The following is a 22957-nucleotide window of genomic DNA, read 5'->3' on the forward strand; positions in this document are numbered from 1 at the left end:
GATCACATGTTTGGGTTCAGCCCTTTTTAAACAGTTCTGTGACTAGATGGTTTAGAGACTGAATAAGAACTGGATGTTCGAAACGCGTCCTCTCTGATATGGGCTTGACCACTATAGCATGGACTTTTTAATGATAAGAAAATAAAGAAGTTTTTATTTTAAAGAACAAAGTGCCTGGAGTTTTGTGCTGGTGAAATCCCTTAAACACTTTCAATGCACATGGACTGGCTCTCCAAACCTCTTCTCCGTGCACAGCCCAGGATTACTGGCTTCCATTGCACAGGTGAGCTGGGCAAAAAACCTTTTTCCACTATCCATCCAGGACTGTATGAAGGAGTTTTTTGCCCCCCCCCCAAAAAATAACATGAGCTTCGTCATATTTTTGTATGCTAGCCAGGTACAGCAGGCAGGTACGGCTGCCCCCAACCCCCAGCTGCCTATTTGTACCCGTCTGGGAACAAAAAAAATAGGGAAGCCCTTTTTTTTAATTATTTAATGAATTTAATGAAATAATTAAAACAAAAATCGACATGAGCTTCGCCCCATTTTTGTGTCCAGCCAGGTACAACTAGGCAGCGCGGGGATTGGAATCCGCAGCACAGGTTAGCCCGAGCTTTCTGGGCACCTCTGCTGCGAATTGCAATCCATAGCTACCCCAGAAAATGGCGCTTTCATAGAAGCGCCATCATCTGGAGCTGTATCCAACTCTTCCAACAGCCCTGGAGCCAGGTGGCTTGCTGCGTAATTATGAGTTAATACTAGCTTTGTTTTATTAGCTAGTATTAAGTCAGAGATTCTTAATGTCAGGCAAGTTTGACCCAGCCATTAAGAATCTCCAATAAAGGGTTAAAAAAAAGACACCACACAGAGAAAAAATACTTTAATAGAAATAAATACACAAACACACTTAGAGACTCCATGTTTATTACGCCCTCTTATCCCTCCACGATCCTGCTCTTCTGTCTTTTTTCTCCTTCAACCCATTGAGCTCTGCTACATCAGCAGCGCTGCATGGGAGGAAGACGCTGCTGTTCCCCGTGCACTGCAGTCTTTTCACTCCGTGAGTGACCAGAAGCTGCTGCCTGTAAGCAGTGACGTCACCGCTGACAGGCTTGTTGCTATAGCAACAGTGATCTCCGTTATTGACCGGCTGTGGCAGCTGGTGAATAACGGAACCGGGAAGCAGAACGGGGAGTCGACCGTGTGCCAGAGCATGTCACCAGTACACGGAGATACACAAACGATCACCGCGTACTGGAGAGATGCACTGATATGTCCTAGCATGACATCAAAAGCCATGTGACCAGTCTTTAGCCAATGAGATAATAGACACGTGACTGCTCACATGGCTATTTTGATGTCACGATAGGTCCTATGCTGGTGCTGGTTACCGGGAGGACGCAGCGATTATCGGAAGGAAAAGCATTGGGAGACAGAGTGCAGGATGCATCGCGGGGACATGTAAGTTAACTGTATGTGTACATTTATAATGTGTTTTTATGTGTTTGTGTTTGCCTCCCATTGGTTTCAATGGGGTTCGAGAGGTTCGTCGAACGGCTCGCCGAACCGAACTCGAACACAGCCTCCGTTCGACGAACCAAGTCGAACTTGAGCCTATAGAGGTTCGCTCATCTCTATTCAGGAGTTGTGCTATCACCCCTCTCCCTAGCCGTAGGGTCCACCATTGCTAAAGTGTCTCCAGTGTTTTTTGTAGTGTGTCAGACACCCATTGGTCTGAATGTGTGTATCATGTGGTGCATACAGACTTCTCCTACTCCGTGCGTGACACATAACTCAAGTCAGATGGACTCCTGGGCAAATTTGGACCTGGGTTTTCACCTGTATGTTTGTAAGTTGTTTGCACCCTTATAGCATTCCAGATCCAGGGAACACATATACTTTCCCCCTCATGTAACAATGTCCCCATTTTGTAATTTTGTAAGTTCCCGAACCTGACCCCTTCCAGTAATAATGTCCCCCATTATGTGCCCCTTTCTTGTAATAATGTCTCCCATCTTCGGCCTTTTTAAGGTATAATGTCCTCTATCCTGGGCATTTTCCTGGTGTAATGTCCCCTAATCTGGGCTCCTTCCAGTAATTTATGTCTACACTCTAGTATTATGTCTTACAACCTTGGCTCCTTCCAGTAATATATGTCTCCCATTCTGGTCCCCTTCCAGTAATATAAGTCCCTCATCCTGTTATAAGGTGCACCCTCCTGGGCCCCTTCCAGTAATAATGTCCCTGTTCTGTGGCTCTTTTCCAACAAATATAAACAATTGTTCTCACCTTACCCCACTCCCACCACGTGTGACGTCCTCTTCCATAGCCAATGCTGAAGCTGGTAGCAGACTTCAGCGCTGGATATGAAAGAGAACAACAAAGGCGAAGCAGCAGAGTGGCCAAGGCAGTAAAATAGTGGCTCAAAAATAGCACATTAAGGTCATGGAGTGGCCTAGTCAGTCTCCAGACCTTAATCCCATAGAAAACTTATGGAGGGAGATGAAGCTCCAAGTTTCCAAGCGACAGACTCAAATCTTACTGTTTTAGAGATGATCTGCAAAGAGGACTGGACCAAAATTCTACCTGACATGTGCGCAAACTTCATCATCAACTACAAAAAAGTCTCAATGCTGTGCTTGCCAACAAGGGTTTGCCACCAAGTATTAAGTCTTGTTTGCCAGAGGGAGCAAATACTTATTCCTCGCTGCAAAATGCAAATAAATTGATATCATTTATACAGTGGAATTTTCTGGATTTTATTTTGGATATTCTATCTCTCACTGTTAAAATTAACCTAACCTTAAAATTATAGACCGTTCATGTCTTTGTCAGTGGGAAAACTTACAAAATCAGCAAGGAATCAAATATTTATTTCCCCCATTGATTTTGGGATCAAAATAGACCTGTTAGAAAGGCTCCTTGAGCAAATTTCTTTTGAAAACTAATTAAAATAGTGGGTGACTTTGCATACAGGGACAAAGGTTGCAACGGTTGCTTTTCTTTGTCATCAAATTGTCATTTGACTTTTCACAGAGTCGGCTTAGAGTTGTTTGATATACATACTGTACAGTCACTGACTAATGCACTACTTTTCTGCCATATAAAGTGTACATTCCTGTATATAGGAGCAGAAATGTACATAAAACCTTTTTTTTCTTTTTTTTTCTTACTTCACTCCGTTTTGGTGATGCTGGGTACCTAAATTAATGCAACCTAATGTGCTGATTCTCTTATCATTCATCTGGACATTTTATTTCTTCCAGTTCCGTGAGCATGTGCATTTATTCTACGATGATGTCATAAAATGGCATAGGTGGGAGAAAGTAGATGCCAACAATTCTGACCTAAATAAAGTGCCCATTAAGGTCAGGAACTGAGGTTGATCACGCGAGACAGCTCATGCTGACAACACCTCAGTCCCTCCCTCCCTAACAAAAATACCCTTGGCTGCTCCCGCGTTCCTCCTCACTCCACCTCCTCTACCCGCAATTTACTAACAGGGTGTGTCGGGTACGCTCGATGGTCAGCCCAGTGTGAGCCGCTTGCTGTATTTAATCTGCTCACACTGGGAATAACAACAGCATGATTGGATGTAATCTGCAGCAAAGAAAAAAATGGAAAAACCCCACCCACTCCCAAAAGTGATTTGTTTATGGATGATTCCATGTAGGCAGAGACCCAAACTGCCCATTTAGTAACTTCCATTGGGTTCAGGTCAATTCTGGATCCCAAACCAAACTTTATCTAAACGCGGGCTGAACCAACCGAGCCAAACTTCCACGGATCCGCTCATCTCTATTTATAAATAAGCTTCTTAATGAATTCTTTACAAAATATGGCAGTCTTAGAAGCTAATTTCCTTATTAATACATGTTAAAACCAGAGCATGTCAGTCTTATGCATTTCATGTGTTACTTCTCTTCACCATAGACAGTCTATAATTAAAAGCATAATGTGTTAAATGCATAAGCCTGACATGAGTAGTTCTTAAAGTGTATTAATAGAGAAATAAGATTTTTTTTTGGGAGTTCTGGACTTTTTAAAAGTTTTATGAATACTTCTTGAAGCCCGGAAGAGAACCTGTGCCTTCACCATAATACGGGATATAGACTAAAGGCCCTGTCACACACAGAGATAAATCTGTGGCAGATCTGTGGCTGATCTGTGGCAGATCTGTGGCAGATCTGTGGCAGATCTGTGGCAGATCTGTGGCAGATCTGTGGCAGATCTGTGGCAGATCTGTGGCAGATCTGTGGCAGATCTGTGGTTGCAGTGAAATTGTGGACAATCAGTACCAGGTTTGTGGCTGTGTACAAATGGAACAATATGTCCATGATTTCACTGCAACCACAGATCTGCCAAAGATTTATCTCTGTGTGTGATGGAGCCTTAACTTGCCAGAACAGATTCTGAGGTATTTTTATTCATCTAATAAGTACTTGTAGAGATGAATGAATCTTATCATATTTGCTAGAGTAGAAAATTTAGAAAAATAATTTGACTAACAGATAATTGATTAATCGCAAACTGAAAATATTGCAAAGCCTATAATTACCAAGAAAAGATGTATAACAGTCTGAAGTCTCCTATGACTGTTTTAAACCCCCCCAAATACAGCCTTAAAAATGTCAGTGACCTCAAATTATCTGACTTTGGGCAAAAGGACAGTAATAACCTATTGTATCCAACTGTCTATTTAATAAAGCACGCTGCGCTAACTCTTTAGGCTTTTTACATTGTAAAAATGTGTGGCGCCCTGGACTAGCCAGGTCGTCACAGATAACACACAAACACCCCCACCCCATTAGACAGTGACACCAGCCAAACACAAAATCCTTGTTGCCTCCCTCCAGTGTCTGATGTCCACACCAGGTGGGGCGGAGCCAAGCGGTTGGCCCCACCCACCGAGGAGTTCACAGGCCTGGAGGCGGGAAAAGTGAGAAGTTAGAGAACAGTTTAGGAGTTTGAAGTGAGAGGAGCAAGCACTTGTGTGTCTGGGTTTGTGGCCCAGGCACTGACAGCAAGGTTGGCAGTCGGTGGTGGCCGTCTGCAGGAGTGGTGAAGCAACACAGAACCGTAGGACCGGGGTCGGGCGTTGGCCCGCCGGTACCGACCGGGGAGCGAAGTGAAGCCAGCACACACAGGCAGGGCCTAAGGCTAGAGACCCAAGGGCCAGCACCTGCAGGCAAACGGCTCTTCCGGCATCCATACACCGGGGAGCGGACTACCGTTGGGGATCCATAGTAGTCAAACAAGTACATCAAGGTGCAGGGAAAGACAGCCACCATCACCTGTCCGGGGAGAGACACTGCAGCCGGCTGCGGGACCCGTCCATCCAGCCGTTTGGTTTACCGAGGACTTTGTGCATCTCTTACTGAGTGAGTACACCCGTGCCATCCGGCACCGCGCCGCGCTGTCCCTGCAACCCTGCACCTCACCAACCCTGCCTCCCTGTCACATCAACGGGCCCCGGGACCACCGACCCCTACCCACGGAGGGGGAAAACAACATCCCAGCTGCTCCCTACCATCGCTCCCCATCACAGCAGCGGTGGCTTCACCACGACCCGTGGGTGGCGTCATGGACTAAATCCCCCAAACCAACCACCCCTTTCACTCACGGGCGAGGAGCACCGCTCGAGTCCCCGGATCCGGCACACCGCTCGAGCCACCGAGCAGCAGCAGCGCCGGACCCGAGCATTGGCGAGCGACCAGCAGCGGCGTCCTCCTCCCCGCCCGTGACAACTTGGCGTCACGAACAGGATTGAACCCCTCTACTTACCAGTGGAAGTGCGCCTTGTGATCTCCGCCGGCGGTGTCCTGCCGAAAATTTTGAAGCGCCGCCATCTTGGCACGAAAATCTCCCGCTCGAGCGTCTTCTCCGAGCAGGGAAGGCGCGAAAGCGAAGCCCCGCCCCAACAAACGGAAGTGCTGAAGAGAACCAAAGGGGGGCGTGTGTGTGTCTGCCTAATGTAGCCGAGGCTATAAAAGCGTGGACGCCAGGACTCTGCAAACGATTGGTTCCTGGAACACGGCCGCGTACGATGTCCCGTCCGTCCGGCACCGCGGAAATCCCTGAGCCCACGCCAGGAACAGCGGCGTCGGTGGAAGCCCGGACCGCACAGATGTGCTGCCACCTTCAAGCACAGGTCCGGTTCTTGATGGAGCGCTGGGTGGCCGAGATGGAGGAAGTGGTGGCGGCTGTGCGGAGACGCGAGGTGGAGGCAGAGTTGGAGGAGCGGGTAAGCGACCCACGCCCCTGTGTCCGAGAGGGACCGGCCGCTGCGGCTGAGGGGCCTGGCCTGCGCCTGCTCACCCTCCTGCCTCCCCCGCCATCTGTACCGGTTGCTGTTGCCCCTCCGCTCGGTCCGCTACCCCCAACACCGGTAGCGGAACCCAACCCGTCCGCCCTAGAGGACCGGCCTGGGGGCATTGTTCGGGAATGGCCTGTGTCCCTCCCGCTACCATGGAAGGCCCCGCAGAAAATAGCCGTCCGCGATGAGAAGCCGTCGGCCACGGAAGTGGCCGCACCCGAGACCGTCCCGGCTTCGGCAGTCCACCCGGCCGTGGAAGAACCGGTCGCTGCCGGCCCGAAGGCCCAACCGGTGAGGCCAACTGACCCTGAATCCCCCGCCTTGGCTTAGGCTGCGCCGAGCCGCCACTACAAAGCAGCAGTACAGGTCACGTCACCGCAGGACCCCCACGAAAGAGTACCGGTAGTGGCCATTGTGGGCGCGGTCCAGCGGGGCCTGATCAGGGCACAGGGGTCTGCCAACGCCCCTTATTGGGACAGGGAACCGAACCCGTTGGGCCGGGAGATTGCTGCCAGGGAGCAGCAGAGGGCCGAAGTGATGGCGAGGGTGATTAAAGAAAAAGATGCACTCCGCCATGCCACCTTTCGGGTGCGGGGCCCGGTGTACGAAGGCCAAGTCCGACAGTTCGACACGCGGAGGGGGTTTGGATTCATATATGAGCCGGGCCTGGAGGCCGAAGTGTTTGTGGCCCGCCGCGATGTTAACTTGCATCTTCCAACGGGCAACCCAGGTCGCGATCTATTGCCGGGCGACCTGGTGACTTACACCCGCCACTGCGGGGAGAGGGGCTGATTCGCCCTGGACATTAAGCAGAGGAAGAGCCGCAGTGAGCAGATGCGGTCCCAGCCCCCTCCTCCTCCACCAAGCCATCCGGATGTGGAGCTGGAAGAGGTTTTGGCGGAGTACGACCTCAAGTAGTGGCAGTGGTCCGCCGTTGCAAGCAGTTGTCCCCGTTTGGACCCTCAGCAGTTTAAGTGAATGACATTAATCAACCGTGATCTTCATCTGATTGTCCAGTTGATTATTCCGGCCGTTGCTGGAAAGTATTCCCCGGAGGGACTTTCTGAGTTTTACCACCTGCATGAGAGACTACTCATGGACATGGCCGAGAACTGGCAGGCCACCCACAAACTGGTGGGCTTGTAAATAGTTTTATGGGATGGAAACCGTTGCCGCCTCCGGAGAGCCAGATTGGAAGAAGGGCCCGCAGCAGAGAAGGCTGGGGCCTGGCCACCACCAGGACCGGTAGCTATCCTCCGGGGGTCAGGGGTCCCCCTGGACGTGGGGTCCCCTGAAGTGACAGCCGGGTGCGAGTAACCGAACCCGTTCCCGCTCGGGCAGCCTGAACCTGGACTGGGGTCAAGGGGTGCTGCCCTCTTCTTAGGGGCAGCATCAGGGCCAGGTTGCTTGGGTGGGAGAGCGGAAGACATCCGTCCGTCCATCATTATTAAAAATGTTTTTATATGTGCAACGTTGAAGTGTCCTAACAAAAATGCTTATATGTTTAAAATGTTTACATGTTATTTATATGTTTTACAGTTTTTGAAAAAAAATAAAACCGGTGATGGACGGGCAGCCCGCGGACGGTCTGCATTTCACCAAGGGGGAAAGTGGCGCCCTGGACTAGCCAGGTCGTCACAGATAACACACAAACGCCCCCACCCCATTAGACAGTGACACCAGCCAAACACAAAACCCTTGTTGCCTCCCTCCAGTGTCTGATGTCCACACCAGGTGGGGCGGAGCCAAGCGGTTGGCCCCACGCACCGAGGAGTTCAAAGGCCTGGAGGCGGGAAAAGTGAGAAGTCAGAGAACAGTTTAGGAGTTTGCAGTGAGAGGAGCAAGCACTTGTGTGTCTGGGTTTGTGGCCCAGGCACTGACAGCAAGGTTGGCAGACGGTGGTGGCCATCTGCAGGAGTGGTGAAGCAACGCGGAACCATAGGACCGGGGTTGGGCGTTGGCCCGCCGGTACCGACCGGGGAGCGAAGTGAAGCCAGCACACACAGGCAGGGCCATCGGACCCCAACCAGGCTTGGAGCCGTCGACAATAGTCAAATCCGAGTGTGACCGGAACCCCAGGGGTTTCCTAACAGCCAAAGACCCGATAGAAGGCAACCGCCCACACCGTGAGGGTATACAGCTACCGGCTAAGGCTAAAAACCCAAGGGCCAGCGCCTGCGGGCAAACAGTCTCCTCTGGCATCCATACACTGGGGAGCGGACTACCGTTGGGGATCCATAGTAGTCAAACAAGTACATCAAGGTGCAGGGAAAGACAGCCGCCATCACCTGTCCGGGGAGAGACACTGCAGCCGGCTGCGGGACCCGTCCATCCAGCCATTTGGTTTACCGAGGACTTTGTGCATCTCTTACTGAGTGAGTGCACCCATGCCATCCGGCACCACGCTGCGCTGTCCCTGCAACCCTGCACCTCACCAACCCTGCCTCCCCATCACATCACCGGGCCCCGGGACCACCGACCCCTACCCACGGAGGGGGAAAACAACATCCCAGCTGCTCCCTACCATCGCTCCCGGGATCCCCGTCACCAGCAGCGGTGGTGCCCATCTTCACCACGACCCGTGGGTGGCGTCACGGACTAAATCCCCCAAACCAACCACCTTTTTCACTCACGGGCGAGGAGCACCGCTTGAGTCCCCGGATCCGGCCCACCGCTCGAGCCACCGATCAGCCGCAGCAGCGCCGGACCCGAGCGTTGGCGAGCGACCAGCAGCGGCGGCGTCCTCCCCGCCCGCGACAAATGTTTCAATAATTATTTCTTTTAAATCCCTTCATGACCGAACGATTTTCCGTTTTTCGTTTTTGCTCCCCTTCTTCTGAGAGCCGTACCCTTTTTCTTTTTCCTTCAATATTTCAATATTGCCATATGAGGGCTTGTTTTTTGCAAAACGAGTTGTACTTTTAAATGAAATTATGAGTTTTCTCATATAATGTACTCAAAAATGTCAAAAAAATTCCAAGTGTGGAAAAATTGCAAAAAAAAGTGCAGTTGCACAATAGTTGTTGGGGTATTTTATTCAACGTGTACACTATTTGGTAAAACTGATGTCAGGTTGATATGAATTCGTAGATACCGCACATGTATAGATTTACTTTTATCTAAGGGGTTAATGAAATTCAGAAGTTTGTCCAAAAAAAGTGGCACACTTTGTGCGCCATTTTCCACGACCCGTAGTGTCCTCATTTTCAGGATTTGGGGCTCAATGAGGCCTTATTTTTTGTGGCTCAAGCTGACGTTTTTAATGGTACAATTTTTGCACAGATGCTACGTTTTGATCGCCTGTTATTGTCTTTTGCTCAAAAGTTCTGACGACCAAAAAATGTAATTTTGGCGTTTGGAATTTTTTTTTTTTACCTCTACACCATTTACCGATCAGGTTAATTGATTTCATATTTTGATAGATCGGGCATTTCTGAACACAGGAATACGAAATGTGTTTATATTTTTAATTTTTTTATTGTTTCATTTTCAATGGGGTGAATGGGGATTGATTTGAACTGCACAGCTCTGATCAGCAGAAATGCAGCATTCCATTTAGAATCGCTGCTCTGTTGGCTCTAAGAAGAACTACGCTATGATAGCGACAGGAGTCATCACTTGATTTGTCGATACCATGGCAACAATCCGCTCCCCGTGATTGCATCATGGAACCTCTAATGGTGGCAGGGAAAGGTGTTTTCCCCGCTGCAGCCATGTCACATTTTGACAGCGTGATCTAAGGGAATAACAGGAGCGGGTGGATCTCGGATCCACCCGCAGATTTCTGCTGTTCAAATCAGCAGATGTGGCGCCCCTGAGGCTTCCGTCTCCACAGAGATATTGCACCTCACCCAGAGGTGTGATGTCCCATCCTGGGTAAGAATGAGGTCATATGCCGGTCCATAGACCAAAACTTAGACACACCAATTGGTAGGCATACACTGGGTCAGGGATAATGGCAGCCACCCCATAGATGTATTCATGGGACCATAAGTCCCTTTTCTGGTCCCAATAGTGTGGGTCCTAGTCAGTGGGTGTGTGGGAGGAGTCAGAAAGTGTGAGTAGAAAGGGAACCAGGAAGTTCAAGTTCAGTGTAGTCTGTGAGAGGGAGAAGGAGAGGGAGGTAGTTACCTCAGGAGAAAGTGACAGAAGGAAGTTCCTGGTGGAGATCCTGGGGTCTAGTTACCTAAAGAAGGCAAGAAAGGATTCCAGGCCCATGGAAGGGCATATTGGCTTGTGGCCTGTTCCACAGGAAGATCGAGTGGAGGGATCTGGCTGCATTCGGGGACGGTCCCCAGACAGAGGGAAGAAAGACAATTCCTCATAAAGTAACACCGAAGTCCAAGGGTGGTTGCAAGCGCCCAGGGCCACAGCCTGCCACAGACCCCCTGTGAGGAGGGTAAGATACAACTGGGGTTAGCCCTCTTTGTTCAGGCCCTGTGGTGGAGGCCGAGACCAGTTCACTAATATAGTCGAGGCTGAGAAGACAATCAGGAAAGAGACACAAGAGGGGTGCACCGGTATTGACCTCTGAACTACCCGGGATCGGCGGAGGCACTGGACAGTGGATCCCAGCATACCGTGGGCAACCGGTTGTCTGCAGCAACTGAAACAATGAGTAAGAGACCTAAACTGCAAGCCCTGTGTCGTCTAACTCATTCTGCACCTCGTCCACAAACACCATAGACTTTACCAAGTACCAAAGGTTGCCCCGGGGTACCCGCTCTACCTGGAGAGCAAGCAACATCCCAGCTGCCATAACATCAGCCCCGGAGGTCCCTTCCAGCAGCTGCGGCTCCATAGCTGCAAATTACCACAGGTGGCGCCACGAATCTTATATAAACTTTAACACTATCATCTCCCCCAATACCGCTACATTAACTGACTCCACCAGGATCACGGAATCGGGCCCCACCACCACTGACTACCCCGGACTAGTCCGGCCCAACACCGTGTCACCTAAGGCCCTGGGGTGGACGAGTCATTTCTGGCATCACGAACAGGATTTGAACAAAACCCGCTGATACGGGTGACGTGTGCCTTACAGAAATGTGCTTAATAGACTGTTTCACTTGTGTGTAAAAACTGCCGCCGCCATTAAAACTGCTAAGTGCGGGAAGAAGGGGGGCGTGCCTGAAATAAGAGCGCGAAGATAATCCCCGCCTCCGCTATGCAAAGAGGAGGATTGAAAAATGGCGCATAAAGAGACTGAAAGTCTGGCAAAGTAATCCTAGATGCCAGACCAGAATACTGCTAGAATGTACTGGATCATAGGCGGAGGGATGCCGGCCGTGGTGGGCTGGGTGCCAGCTTGGCGCCAAGCACTGGTACAGCCCCCGACCCCGCATCCGTAGTGGAGAAGGGTGCAGCCAAGCAGTGTGGTCGAGTACTGGAGTGGAGTGGACACCAACGAAAACCGGGAAGGAAGAATGGCGGAGTATTGGCGACCAGGCACCCAAGGGAAGAGGAACGCAGACCCGGAGCTGAACATCATGTAGGTAGAAGTGGAGCTGCTGACCCGGCGGTTAAGCAAACTCCATGCGGAAATCGAGCGGCGAGAGGGCGGAGAGGCTGAAGCAGGACGCGCCGATGAGCACCAGGCGGTGTCAGAAGTGGAGAGCCGACAGGTCCAAGAAGCTGCGACCGACCCGGGTAAGGGAGACGTCACCCCCACCTGGCCGAGCCCAGGGCACTGCAAACCACTGATGCCCGGCCCTTCTGCAGGCCTGCAGGAGGCCACCGCTGACCCCGCTGAATCTCGGCCCACCGCCGCAGGTCCCCGTGCAGAAGACAGCATCCTCGACAGTCCGGACCCCGACCACCTAGTGGGTCCCTTACTTAGCCCTCCCACCGGCATACCTGGTGCGTTCCTGCCTGGGATAGATTGGGACGCTGCAGCGGTCTGTGATTGGGGACTGGTTAATCCTATGCTGCCTGTCTAGACGCCGCTCGCCACGAGAATGGCATGCGAGCGGCAGCTCGAGCAGTACCGCTATGAGAGAGAACACCGGGAGGAGAAAAGGAGGGTAAAGGAGGCCGCCAACCTGGCCTCAAAAGATAGTTTCCTAGTTTCATAGTTTCATAGTTTTTAAGGTTGAAGGGAGACTCTAAGTCCATCTAGTTCAACCCGTAGCCTAACATGTTGATCCAGAGGAAGGCAAAAAAAACCCAATGTGTCAAATAAGCTCCAATGGGGAAAAAAATTCCTTCCTGACTCCACATACGGCAATCAGACTTGTTCCCTGGATCAACACCCTGTCATAAAATCCAATATACATAACTGGTAATATTATATTTTTCAATTAATGCGATCAGGCTCTGCTTAAATTTTACTTGTGAATCCCTCAATACAACATCATACGGCAGAGAGCTCCATAGTCTCACTGCTCGTACAGTAAAGAGTCCTCATCTGTGATTATGATTAAACATTCTTTCCTCAAGACGTAGCGGATGCCCCCGTGTTCCAGTCGCAGGCCTAGGTGTATAGAATCAGGAGGTCCCGCAAGGAAAGCCATGACCCGGTTAGGAGGGGCCAAGCCCTGGACTTTGATCTGAAGAGGGACTGGGGCTTCATTCGGGAGCCCGGCCTGGGAAAAGATGTATTTGTGTCCCGCCGGGATATTGAGGAGCACTTGGAGAGAGGCCACCCAGGGCACGATGTCCAGCCTGGTGACCTGGTGGCATACACACGGTTAATGGGAAACCGAGGGTGGTACACCCTAGACTTACACATACTCTGTGAGGAAGCCGCCCCGGTGGAACCAGCTTGCTGCAGTCCCACTCCAGTCAGCACCTATGACCAGCAGACACAGACCATGCTGACCACCGCCCACCTGCTACCAGGAGCAGAACCAGAGCGGCATCCCTACATGTAAGAAAAAGAACTCTGTGAACTGTAAATAGCCCCTGTTTGTCCCTCATTCTTTGCAAAGATGTCCCCTCTGCACCGCCCCGCCCTTTTGTTCTTTTCGAAGATTACACCCTTTCATCATCCTGCCCCGCATTCTTTTTGAAGATGTCATTGACCCCTCTCCCCCACTGTTTATGTGTAACCAGGCCACTGGACTTTTTGTGGCCAAGGTGTATATTGTGTGTTTTATGTGTTGATAAGTAACCAGGCTACAATGGACGATAAGTGGCTGGTTTATTGTAGTTTAATGGACAACTGGGCCACTGGACTATGTGTGGCCAGAACTTTATAAATGTATATAGTTGCACCCGTTGTGCTCCCTACCAGAATTATGGTGGGAATGTGCCTGCAGCACTTTTGCATTGGACAGTAAAAGTGCACCAAAGACTCAAAATTTTTCTTTTCTATGTTTTTGCAACGTTCAAGTGAAAGTGCCTCCCATAAAGGGATGAAAAATGTATGTTTACCAGTTAAAATGCATATAAAATTTTTTGCAGTTAACACCACTGTATTTTTGTTTCAGCCCGCGGACGTGCTGGGATTTGCTGTGGGGGAGTGTGGCTCCCCTGAGGCTTCCGTCGCCACAGAGATATTGCACCTCACCCAGAGGTGTGATGTCCCATCCTGGGTAAGAATGAGGTCATATGCCGGTCCATAGACCAAAACCTGCACACACCAATTGGTAGGCATACACTGGGTCAGGGATAGTGGCAGCCACCCCCATAGATGTACTCATGGGGCCATAAGTCCCATTTCTGGTACCAATAGTGTGGGTCCTAGTCAGTGGGTGTGTGGGAGGAGTCAGAAAGTGTGAGTAGAAAGGGAACCAGGAAGTTCAAGTTCAGTGTGGTCTGTGAGAGGGAGAATTAGAGGGAGGTAGTTACCTCAGGAGAAAGTGACAGAAGGAAGTTCCTGGTGGAGATCCTGGGGTCTAGTTAGGCCCAGGTGACACCTAAAGAAGGCAAGAAAGTATTCCAGCGCCACGGAAGGGCATATTGGCTCGTGGCCTGTTCCACAGGAAGATCGAGTGGAGGGATCTGGCTGCATTCAGGGACGGTCCCCAGACAGAGGGAAGAAAGACAATTCCTCATAAAGTAACACCGAAGTCCAAGGGTGGTTGCAAGCGCCCAGGGCCACAGCCTGCCACAGACCCCCTGTGAGGAGGGCAAGATACAACTGGGGTTAGCCCTCTTTGTTCAGGCCCTGTAGTGGAGGCCGAGACCAGTTCACTAATATAGTCGAGGCTGAGAAGACAATCAGGAAAGAGACACAGGAGGGGTGCACCGGTATTGACCTCTGAACTACCCGGGATCGGCGGAGACACTGGACAATGGATCCCAGCATACCGTGGGCAACCGGTTGTCTGCAGCAACTGAAACAATGAGTAAAAGACCTAAACTGCAAGCCCTGTGTCATCTAATTCATTCTGCACCTTGTCCACAAACACCATAGACTTTACCAAGCACCAATGGTTGCCCCGGGGTACCCGCTCTACCTGTGGAGAGCAAGCAACATCTCAGCTGCCATAACATCAGCCCCGGAGGTCTCTTCCAGCAGCTGCGGCTCCATAGCTGCAAATTACCACAGGTGGCGCCACGAATCTTATATAAACTTTAACACTATCATCTTCCCCAATACCGCCACATTAACTGACTCCATCAGGGTCACGGAATTGGGCCCCGTCACCGCTGACTACCCCGGACTAGTCCGGCCCGACACCGAGTCACCTAAGGCCCTGGGGTGGGCGAGTCACAGACATGTGCAGGGATCACCACTGGCTTATCGCAGCAGCCGGCGGTGATTACCTCAACATGATTTAGGACATACCGGTATGTCATAGGTTGTGAAGGGGTTAATGGCAGATTGTAATTTTTTTTAATTCCCCCTTTTTGCTTTTATAATTAATAATTACATTTTAAAAGCAATGGTACTCAATAATCATCCTTTTACTTGATGGTAAAGATACGACTGTCATTTTGCAAGCAGTTAAGCAGGCCTTGTTTGCCAGCACAAGTGAGGACTCCATTAGTTCACATTAAGTACACAACTGTGATAGCTAATCTTCATGGCCATCTTCATTGTCCTCATCAATTTTGGTTTAGCTCTCAGCTTCATCCTCTGATTGTGCCTGTGATAATTCAATTACCCCTCTCTTCATTCACCTGCTGCTACTCTTCTACCCCCTCCTACACATTCTTCTGAAAGTTAAAGGGACCTTGGGTGTCCCCAACAGCCACAAAGCCACAATGAACATTTACAATTTTCTGATCTTCCTCCATCATTATTACTTACTTGTGTGTTTTCCAAGTTAAATATGAGGGAGATTACATTTCTGTTGCCTCAGTTCTCACTACTGACATATGTAGAAGCCTCTTCAAAGGGCTTAGGGGATACACATCCCTCATCAGCTATCAAAATTCCAGTTTGCCAGTTGCATGATAGTAGAGAAGAGATGGCACCCAAATAAGTGCAATGCTAAGACCTTCGTGTAATTGTGCTCTGAAATGCTGAGCATAAGATCTAGAGGCTTGATGTGAGGGAGAGGTAAAAATACATTTGATGTGGACTGATTTAAAATCGATAGCAACTTATTTCAACTACCTTCCATGCCTAATGAGATAAGTGAGGTTGGTTAAACCATAATGTTGTCATTTTTTAATCTGTCTATAATAAATTTATTTCTATTACTTGCTGATTTATTGAACTGAATTTTTTCTTTTAAAATGACCAGACACTTTCTTGTCTATAGACACCACCTTCCTCATCTAATATATAAAGCTGAGTGTGTGTGTGTGTGTGTGTGTGTGCGCGTGCGTGCGTGCGTGCGTGCTTGCGTGTGTGTGTATGTATGTATGTCTGCTAAAGGAATCCGCACCGTCGCATTTACAATCACAAAATTTTGAATAGACACTCCATGTGACTCAGGGAACGTCATTGACTATGTTTTGATGGAAACATTTACAGTCACTCTCCAAGAAACCTGCCTCCATTAAAGTCAATGGAGCTGCGAGCTATAGGTTATTAATAGCAGCTATGAGTGCTTGCTATAGGAACAAAATAAATTGTTAGTATAAGAAGCTTATGTGTGACGTAATAAGATGTCGGTGGAGAGACAGATAGAGAGAGAGAGAAAGAGACAGACAGACATAGACACAGGCAGAGTAAGAGGCAGACAGGAAAAGAGACAGATAGATAGAGACAGACAGCAAAAGAGATAGAGAGAGACAGACAGGTAAAGAGACAGAGAGAGAGAGACAGACAAAGAGACAGAGGCAGACAGAGACAGACAGACAGGGAAAGAAACGGATAGAGAGAGACAGAAAGAGACAGACAGACACAGATAGAGTAAGAGACAGACAGTCAAAGAGACAGAGACAGACAGAGACAGACAGGGAAAGAGACAGAGAGAGACAGACAGTCAAAAAGACAGAGGCAGACAGACACAGACAGACAGACATAGACAGACAGGGAAAAAGACAGACAGACAGGGAAAGAGACAGAGACAGGGAAAGAGACAGAGACAGGGAAAGACACAGACAGGGAAAGAGACAAAAACAGGGAAAGAGACAAAAACATGAAAAGAGACAGAGACAAGGAAAAAGACAGGGAAAGACAGAGACAGATGGGGAAAGAGACAGATGGGGAAAGAGACAAACGGGGAAAGAGACAGACTAGAAAAGAAACAGACTAGGAAAGAGACAGACCTGGAAAGAGACAGACCTGGAAAGAGACAGACATGGAAAGAGACAGACATGGAATGAGACAGACATGGAACGAGACAGACCTGGAACGAGACAGACGGGGAAAGAGACAGATGGGGAAGGAGACAGACGAGGAAAGAGACAGAAGGTGAAAGAGACAGACCTGGAACGAGACAGGCAGGGAAAGAGACTGACAGACAGTCAGACACTGACATAGACAGAGACAGACAGACACAGAGATAGAGAAAGACAGACACAGAGAGAGAGAGAGACAGACAGGGAGAGAGACAGACACAGAAAGAGATAAGGAAGAGGTAATATCAGGGTCCGAGGGAGCGCTAAGGAGGTAATGTTAAAAGGTGAGTTTTAAAAAATATTTTCCTTTATTTAATAACCTGCCACTAGTGCCAATAGTGGCAGGTTATTAAATAAAGGAAAATATTTTTTAAAACACATCATTTAACCTGGCCTCCTTAGTGCTCCCTTGGACCGTGATATTACCTTTCTTGATCCATTTCCCTGTGTAGGATCCCTTGCAGGAGCTGCTTTGTTTTGGAGGCATTTATAGCTAACAGGTTTAGCGGCGTGCAGGTTCCCTGGTGATCGGTCACATGACCACTCCGTGAAGCTCCAGTCTTCACAGACGGATCTATCTGGACCAGCATCCTGGCACCTGTAACAGCATATCATCCACGCTTTTACCGCAGTTGTACAGGGGTGCACAACCACGCCAGGTGAGCGGCTCCATTCTCCCCAACTATACTGTCCCCGAAAATTCTTCACATGTGCTCCTCTTTCTAATTCATTTATACAGAGAGAGAGACAGACACAATGATAGAGAGAGACAGAGACACAGAGATAGAGAGAGAAAGACACAATGATAGAGAGAGACAGAGACACAGAGATAGAGAGAGACAGACACTGTGATAGAGAGACACAAACACAGAGATAGAGAGAGACAAAGAGACTGATACAGAGATAGAGAGATATACATAGACAGACATGGATAGAGACAGAGACACATATGGATATAGAGAGACAGTGACAAACAGAGAAAGAGACAGACACGGAAAGAGACAGACAGAGAGACAGACACACAGAGACAGATAGAGACAGACAGAGACAGACAGAGACAAACACACAGAGACAGAGACACAGACAGAGACAGACACACAGACAGACAGAGACAGACAGAGACAAACAGACAGAGACTGGTAGAGATGGGATAGAGACAGAGAGACAGTTTCTATCCCGGGCAACGCTAAATTAAATTCAGGACATGAGACAAGGAGTATGATTCAACATAAAGTTCATGCTACTACTATTTACATAAAACTTTGTTCAGGAAACATTATTTTGAGAGCAGACAGTTGTCATCTTAAACATACAATTTGTCCAAATACTGTTTGGAGAAATGGTTACGTTACAGTTGAAAGAATCTGTACTAATTCAACAATGTTCTAATTATGACCTTATTGCGTGACAGTTTATATAATACATTCTAAGCCTATTAGGAAAGGAATTTTATATAAAGAAAAGTGTTCCAAAAAGGGGAAAAATAGGAAAAGTAATTGTTTAATTTTTTTCTACTCCCTATTGCAAACAGTTTAATGCCATCCAATATATTATTTTGAGAAAGTTGACAATCTTAAATCAAGATGGGGTCTTGGGAAAAATTCTTGAAACAAGGCTGTGGATTTTTAGCCAAAAAAGGAAAAGGAATATCCATAAGAAATGTATTGTCACTAATTTTTTACTAAAGTGACAATTGTTATAAAAAAAATGATTGTCCCAGACAGGTCTTTAAATGTGGTTGTAACAAGTATAAAATGTGCAAATTTGCTGATAAAACAATACAATTAGGTTTAACAAATGTAAAATATTTACTTTCAATTCTTGAGAGCACCACTCCTGTATTCCCTGCTCCTAGTAGTATATTTACCAACCACCATCCTCTGCTCTTCTCGACACTGCTTCAGTCATACTGCACTCATCTTTTGACCACAGCTATTGACTGACTGTAAGTCAGAGCTAATGGTCATGAGCGCTCAATACATGTATATCAGAGACTCGTTCTGACTCTTGTTAGGTTGACCTAACGGTCACAGCTGTTGCCAGCAATGTCCGAATGCGGAGAGAGTACCGGTAACCCCCCTCTGCTATTCCAGCTCAATGAAAACAGGCAGACGCTGTTATACACATAAGACCTGGAGATGTGTGGCTCCCAATTAGAACTGTATTGATTTTGTTTATATTTCAAAGTTATACAAAGTTGATTAGGGCGTAACTATGCAACATACATATTCATTAAAGGCGTGGATTACATGTTCCCAGCAAGAGAAATTAACATGATGACTTTTATTCCCATAACAGTCTATAAAATTTCTTCTCATAATAAGATGTTTTTCAGTTGTTTGTAAGGGGTGCTTCACACACAGCGAGCTCGCTGCCGAGATCGCTGCTGAGTCACGCTTTTTGTGACGCAGCAGTGACCTCATTAGCGATCTCGCTGTGTGTGACACTGAGCAGCGATCTGGCCCCTGCTGCGAGATCGCTGCTCGTTACACACAGCCCCGGTTCGTTTTCTTCAAAGGCGCTCTCCCACTGTGACACACAGATCGCTGTGTGTGACAGCGAGAGAGCGACAAATGAAGCGAGCAGGGAGCAGGAGCCGGCGTCTGACAGCTGAGGTAAGGTTGTAACCAAGATAAACATCGGGTAACCAAGGTGGTTACCCGATATTTACCTTAGTTACCAGCCTCTGCAGCTCTCACGCTGCCTGTGCTGCCGGCTCCGGCTCTCTGCACATGTAGCTGCTGTACACATCGGGTTAATTAACCCGATGTGTACAGCAGCTAGGAGAGCAAGGAGCCAGCGCTCAGTGTGCGCGGCTCCCTGCTCCCTGCACACACAGCTAAGCGGTGTGCGCTGGTAACTAATGTAAACATCGGGTAACCATACCCGATGTTTACCTTAGTTACCAGTCTCCGCAGCTTCCAGACGGCGGCTCCGTGCAAGCGCAGCGTCGCTTGCACGTCGCTGCTGGCTGGGGGCTGTTCACTGGTCGCTGGTGAGATCTGCCTGTTTGACAGCTCACCAGCGACCATGTAGCGATGCAGCAGCGATCCTGACCAGGTCAGATCGCTGGTCGGATCGCTGCTGCATCGCTAAGTGTGAAGGTACCCTAAGTCAAAACATTCTGTGTCCTTGAGGTTGGTCTCAGAGATTGTTACGTAAATAAGTCTGGTCTTGTTCTTGCAAGGGAGAATGAATTTCTATTATTTTTCTAACCAGTGAAAAAGGTTAACTCTTTCCTCACAATCCCCCCTTTTGGCGTGATTGATGGACAGGGGGCCATCGAGAAGCTGTGAACTGTAGAGAGAGCAGTCTAGCCTCCAGATACTTTCTGAGCCGCGGGTTGCCCAGGGAGTGTCGTCCACATCCATCACCCAGAGGACTGCCTGCATGCCTCTCGATAGGAGTCTCATCATGATACGCCAAGGTGATTTCTAGAGGAAAGAGTAGAGAAGAGAAAAAAGCATATTAGTGATTTCATAGGGGTGCTGAATAATCATTGTATCTACATTGCTTCAAGCAGCGGGAAAACAAAGCCATTAGCAACTTGAACACTGCATAAGCAACTAATAAACAAAGTAACACTTGGAACACTTATTGCAGTATCCCCATGAACCATCCCCCTATTCCCTTAAACCAGTTTACGGGGTTAAACATTGAAAAGGTATTGCTCCACCAAGCATCTGAGCTTCTGAGTACCTCCTCATCATGTTTTTTCCCCAGCTTTTGTATCTCAGTTAAACTGGCTTGGGCTTTTAAGGTTCCTTTTGGATCTATGTAGTGACAACAGCTGGGGCCTATTACTTGGCACATCCCCCCTTGGGCCGCAGTGAGGTAATTCAGTACCAAAGTATGTTGGTTGGTTACAATGATTAATTGTCTCTGTATGGCAATAGTACTATTTACTGCTTGGAGAACCTCAAAAATTTGATCCTCAAGATAGTTGGTGCTGTCCACCAACTTATCATACATCTGCATTATCATGGGATAGATAAAAAGAGAACTGAAAAATTTGTTGACATGTCTCATTTGAACCACATGGGGTCAGCCACTAGGCCTGTCTTTGTTGTCTGCCGCTCTCTTTACCAGTAGGTGGAGAGGCATTTTCCCTGCCGGTATATCAGTGGTGTTGATAATGAAGGTGGCAGGGGTCAAACGGGCTAAGGTGCAGGTGCCATTTACTCCTACTGGTAGCCATTTGTAGGCATTGTGACCACAAACCCAGTAGGTTTGCGGTGGGAGATCCCAGATGGCAGAATGTTGTAATATGAGTCTATGTACTATATCTATAAAGGCCGATATGTTTCTGAGCATACACCATCCGGGAAGTTGGCCTAGGGGACTACAATACCCTGTGGACGGTTCACCACAGGTTTCTCGGCCAGGCACATATGGGTCAGAATCATTGCACCATAAATTTCCGGGTTGGGAGTAACAAGTATCATTTGTGCCTTCTGGAAATATTGATTTGTATACCAACCCATAGTCATGCAGCTGTCTCTCTAACAGCAAGGGTTTAAATGTATCTGTACTGTCAGAGGTTCGCCCAAAACTTATTTTGATTCCTTCTGTTGGAATCTTGCCCATAGTAGGTGTTTTTGTGTAGTTACGGGGTACCCAGCTGCTCCCTTCAAAGGCTAAATATTGCTGGGTTCCGGGAAGGCCAGTAGTAAGATTGCCTTGCCAGCAGGGAAAATCTACCCAGCAAACTATTGCTATGGGCACACTAGTGTTCCACAGTTTTTGATACTTGGTATCACTGACTGATAGTCTATTGTAACAGCCTCCCCATTGGAACACTTCGTTTATTGGGACTGGTATGGCTAAGTAAGGCATGGAGGAGGCTGTCACAGGTGCGTGGGTACATATCCAGCAGTCTGTGATCTCCTTTTTTTCAGCTAACACTTCATGATGGGTCTCAAATGAATTCTGCTGTGGTGTAGAAGGCCCCAAAAAGGGAGTACACATAGAAATACTTATCAGCAGTATTAGGCCTTCTTGCAGTGGCTGGCATGGAACCATGTCGATCTCCCCTCAAGTTTGACGGAGGTTGGAATGGTCAGCTGGACTGTCAAAGGCCCTTCGAATCGTGGCTCAAGGGTCTTTCTCACATGCTTCTTTAGGTAGACCCGGTCACCAGGCTTTAGGGAGTGGGTTCCTGGAACGGCATCAGGATCAGGTAGAGAAGAGTAGACCCTTTGGTGGGTTTCAGTTAGTCTCTTCTGCAGGGAAACAACATAAGATGTTAGGCTATCACATTGCAGGTGTAACTCCTGCGGGAAGTAGCATCCTAATCTGGGTGCACTACCAAAAAGTATTTCAAAGGATGAGAGCCTGTGCTTTCCCTGCGGGGTAGTCCTTATAGAGTAAAGAGCTATGGGGAGACATTCTGTCTATGGTCTACCAGTCTTCTCCACTGCTTGGCTAGTTTGAGCTTTAAGGCTGCTTTACACGGTATGACCGATTGTGCAATTTCATAATCGATCGTTCCCGCCCCCATCCTTTTTGCATCATGGGCAAATCGCTGCCCGTGTCGCACAAAGTCGGTAGCCCCCGTCACACGTACTTATCTCTCGTGCGACCACGCTGTGGGCGTCGAACGTCCACCTCCTGGAGTGGGAGGGACGTTCGGCGTCACAGCGACGTCACACGGCCGCCGGCCAATGGAAGCGGAGGGGCGGAGATGAGCGGGACGTAAACATCCCGCCCACCTCCTTCCTTCACATAGCCGGCGGCGGCCGCATGACGCAGGTGAGCTGCTGTTCATCGTTCCCGTGGTGTCACACGGAGAGGCGTGTGCTACCACGGAAACGATGAACAACTAAATTAAACGATATTATGGAACCTAGCGACCAGTACACGACTCACGATTTGTGAGCGATACTGCATCGCTAGGAGGTGTCACACAGGCTGGCATCGCCAGCGATGCCGGATGTGCGTCACAAAAACCGTGAC

The 22957-nt window shown here is 48.7% G+C and overlaps 1 pseudogene; it reads right to left on the reverse strand.

Moving 5' to 3' along the window:
• Positions 1-3907: 3907 nt before the first annotated feature.
• Positions 3908-22024, reverse strand: LOC142254366 (uncharacterized; annotated as a pseudogene).
• Between the last annotated feature and the right edge of the window lie 933 nt (positions 22025-22957).

The sequence above is a fragment of the Anomaloglossus baeobatrachus genome, chromosome 10 (genome assembly GCF_048569485.1).
Source record: "Anomaloglossus baeobatrachus isolate aAnoBae1 chromosome 10, aAnoBae1.hap1, whole genome shotgun sequence".
Taxonomy (NCBI): Eukaryota; Metazoa; Chordata; class Amphibia; order Anura; family Aromobatidae; genus Anomaloglossus; species Anomaloglossus baeobatrachus.